Raw genomic sequence first — 4,726 nt, forward strand, 5'->3', positions numbered from 1 at the left:
TTGATGATGACACTCTGAATTAGGATAATGAACTCATGATGGCCATCATTACTCCTAGGGCAATCCCAGTAAACACATTTGGTAGCGGGAAAAACACCAATATCACGTATGAATTTTACAATCCATCGGCAGTATCCCGTCAATTGGCTTTTGGGCAACTGCCAATCAAACTTTGTTTTGCCGATGTGATCAAACCCAGAGAAATAATCATCTACGGAATAGATTGGAGCAGGGTAGTGCGACTTTCCCCCGATGCCGATACTACAGGTGTCGATATATCCATCTGGACGCCAACATCTTTCATCACCAAATCATATAAGCAATGGTGGCGAGAGTGGAGGGAACAACTGTTTGCAACATCTGCTCACACATATCGGCACATGATCGACCCTGAATATGCCATCCCTGATGACGCGGTAAGTTTCTTTTAACTCCCTTCTGCTTTTTCCTTTCATATATCGGTAACTAACTTTCTCGTGACAGGTTAACAACCCAACACCATCTATGAGCAAAAGTGGGAAACCCTTCGATCTTCAGCCTATTTCCCCAATATCACCAATCGGCTACAATGCCCCCACCTTAGCTGCTTTGACTCACCAGAAGACCCGTGCCAAGACCATCACCTCCAAGTCCAAATTGGCTACAGCTAGGGCCACTCCATTGGCTGCTGCTACAACCCTGATCAAGGCATTCAAGGTAACAACCCTATTTATTTCTACTCATGCCGATCACAGACTGTATTAACATTAATCATCAAGGTGTAAGAGCCGCTGCTGGATCATCATTGGCAATTCCTCCGACATCAAGCACCACTACCTCTGACAAACCTTTAGAGGTATTCCTTTGATTTTACATTTTATCTATTAAATATCATACCTTACACTTGTTTTGCAGCAACAAATGGGTACATCGGCAAGCGTACCAGATGTTCAAGCTCCACAACCAACAAGTGCTAATGCCCCCAGCCAACCGTTGCTGAGGCCCAAGCAAAGCGCAAAGCCTTAACAGATGCCAAGGCACAGCCAAAACGACAGAAGTCCATGCCGATCCCCACATCTGCCCCAACGTCTGCAAGCCGGCAAGAATCAGTTGATGCAACTGAGCAAGTAGTTAATCCTCCTATATAGGACATACCATCAGTCATCATACCCCAAGGGCCAACCACCGATGAGGCCATAGAGGATATCCCATCGGCAAGCTCAGCCGATCCTCCACACGGCATACTCCAGGCTGCTTCCTCCAGCCAAGTATAGGAAATTACCTTGAAACAGGTAAGCCGATTGACCTAGTCGATTTATAATATTCATACTTATCCTCAGCTGACCTCTTTTTTTTTCTTAGGAACAAGACTCCCCAAACAGCCTATTTTCCTTTGCCATTGATGTTTCTGACGATGATGGAGAGGAAACAAGTTCTTCCCTTGCACTGGGAACAATATCGGCAGAAATTAAGTCCAAGTTGGAAGCTCTCCTAGACTTGTTACAGCAGGATACCGCCCAACTAGTAGATGACTCGGACCCCGCAAAGGCAATTTTCAAAACAATCCGTGGCTAGGTCCCTGCCTATGTTGAAGAAGCACTCTTCCCAGCAGCCCATTTAGAAAGCTGCCAACTGCAATATCAACGGGCTGCTCAACGCATTGCCGATAGAGCAGCTCAGGCTCAACTCAAAGAAGAGATGCTATAACTGAAATAGATTGCCGATGAGAAGCACAAGGGCATCGGCAACTTGCAGACTTCGGGCGCTGAACTTAAGCAGAAAATCTTAGATTTATCGGCAAAGAGGATGGCTCTATTGGCTGAATTGAAAGAAGTCAAGGCAGCCTTAATTCATGCCCAACAAGAAGAAAGCCAGCTACCCAATGCCATCAAGGCCCTTCAGCAAGAAAGAGACATCCAGGCTCGCAAAGCCTTGGCCATGAAGAAAAAACTCAAGCCTGTGGAGGGTGCTGCCGATGAAGACATCAAAGAAATGAAGGAAGCCGACCAGATTCGCCTACGTGCGATATTGGCTATCCAATCCTTGTAAAACTTGTAACCCTTGTCTATTGCATCGGTACTTTATGAGACATTGATATCTTTATATAATTCTAGCCGATAGGACTGTTATCGGCACTTATACTTTTATGCATCCATCCAGATACTAGGGTAATATTTCTTTAAATATTTTCCATTTAATGCTCTGAGAAACACAACCCCTTCGAGGGTTTCTAGAATATATGCGTTACCAGGAACAGACTGATTTATCCAATATGGACCTTCCCAATTAGGAGACCACTTTCCAAACTTTGAACTTTTAGTCCCAATCGGTAAAATCAATTTCCAGACCAGATCTCCATCGGCAAACTCCTTTACCTTCACCTTTTTGTCATACCATCTGGCTACTCTTTTCTTATTTTCTTCGATGCTAACTAAAGCCCTTAACCGATGACCCGCCACATCTTCCAACTCATCCTTCATAAGAGTATCATAATCATCGGCTGTCAGCTGATTTTTAGAACGTATTCGCCTAGAGCTAGTTTTAATTTCCCAAGGCAATACTGCGTCGTGTCCATATACTAACTGATAGGGCGTTACTTTGGTTGCACCATGACATGACATCCGATATGACCACAAGGCTTCATTTAATACTATATGCCACCTCTTAGGATTTTCTTTAATTTTGTGCTTAATGAGTTTGATGATCCCTTTGTTAGAAGCCTCAGCCTGACCATTAGCTTGAGCATAATATGGAGAAGAATTTAAAACTTTAATTCCCATACCTACAGCAAACTCATCAAATTCTCCCGATGTAAACATAGTACCCTAATCGGTAGTGATAGTTTGAGGAATACCAAATCGGTAAACAATATGCTCTTTCACAAAATCGATCATATTAGCTGATCTCACCTTTTTTAAAGGAATTGCCTCAACCCATTTTGTGAAATAATCGGTAGCAACCAGAATAAATTTATGCCCTTTGCTCGATGGCGGATAAATCTGACCGATGAGATCGATAGCCCATCCCTAGAACGGCCAAGGTTTAATTATAGGGTTCATAGCCGATGCAGGTGCTCTTTGAATATTACCAAACTTTTGACACCCCTGACATCCTTTAAAATATTTAAAACAATCTTTAAGAATAGTCGGCCAATAGTATCCATTCCTTCTGATCATCCACTTCATCTTGAAAGCCGATTGATGCGCTCCACACACTCCTTCATGAATTTCACCCATCAAGCTTTTTGATTCATCACTGCTAACACATCTGAGTAAAACTCCATCTATAGTTCGATAATATAATTCATCATCGAGGAGCACATACTTGGTAGCTTGGAACCTTATACGTCTTTCAACCTTTTTATATGGATCCTTTAAATAATCGACAATCTCCTTTCTCCAGTCATCGGTATCGACTACCGATGTTAGCACTTCCTGAATAGGCTGATACCCTGAAGCATGCTGAGCTAGTCGATTAGCCTCTTCATTATGCAGTCAAGAAATATGTTCAAGATGAAAATCTCTAAACCCTTTCAACAATTGCAAACATCTTTCATAATACAAAATTAAAACTTCACTTCGGCATTCATAAATCCTAGCCAATTGATTTATAACTAACATAGAATCACCAAAGATTTCAACAACATCGGCACGTATCTCCTTCAGCAATTCTAACCCTTTTATCAAGGCTTGGTATTCAGCCTGATTGTTTGTCGATGTAGCAACAATTGGCAATGAAAACTCATACTTCCTTCCTTGAGGTGAAATCAACACAATGCCGATACCTGCTCCTTCACCACATGTGGACCCATCGAAGAAAAGTGTCCAAGGAGCAACCTCCAGAGAGTCCACTGTATTACAATGCTGAGTGACAAAATCAGCCATAACTTGCCCCTTAACTGCCTTAGTCGATTCGTAACGTAGTTCAAATTCTGATAATGCTAACATCCACTTGCCGATTCTACCACTTAATATCGGCATCGACATCATATACTTGACTACGTCGTCTTTGCATATGACCGTACATTCGGCAGATAACAAATAATGTCTTAATTTGACACAAGAAAAGTATAAACACAGACATAATTTTTCGTTGGCCGAATACCTTGTCTCAGCATCCACTAATCTTCTGCTCAAACAATAAATAACACATTCTTTCCCTTCAAATTCTTGAATAAGAGCTGAACCGATAACGGTATCATCAATTGACAAATACAACCTGAAAGGTTTCCCGTGTTGAGGTGGAACTAGCACTGGAGGATTTGTTAAATATTTCTTAATTTCATCTAGGGCTAACTGCTGCTTAGCTCCCCATACAAATTCCTGATCAGCTTTCAATTTAAGTAATGGACTGAAAGCCTTGATCTTACCCGACAGATTAGATATGAATCTTCTAATGAAATTAATCTTACCGATCAAAGATTGCAATTCAGTTTTATTGGCAGGAGCAACCACCTTGTTAATTGCATCAATAGACTTCCTACTGATTTCGATGCCCCGCTGGTGCACCATAAAACCCAAGAATTGACCTGCCGATACACCAAATGCACATTTATTAGGATTCATCTTCAATCCATGCTTCCTTGTGCACTCTAGTATCTTTCGTAGATCGGCTAGATGTTTTGTGATATCTCTAGACTTAATCATTACATCATTAATGTAGATCTCCACTAATGTGCTGATGTATTCATGAAAAATAAAGTTCATAGCTCTTTGATAAGTAGCGCCGGCATTTTTCAAACCAAACG

Source organism: Miscanthus floridulus, chromosome 4 (assembly GCF_019320115.1).
Source record: "Miscanthus floridulus cultivar M001 chromosome 4, ASM1932011v1, whole genome shotgun sequence".
In the NCBI taxonomy this organism is placed as follows: domain Eukaryota; kingdom Viridiplantae; phylum Streptophyta; class Magnoliopsida; order Poales; family Poaceae; genus Miscanthus; species Miscanthus floridulus.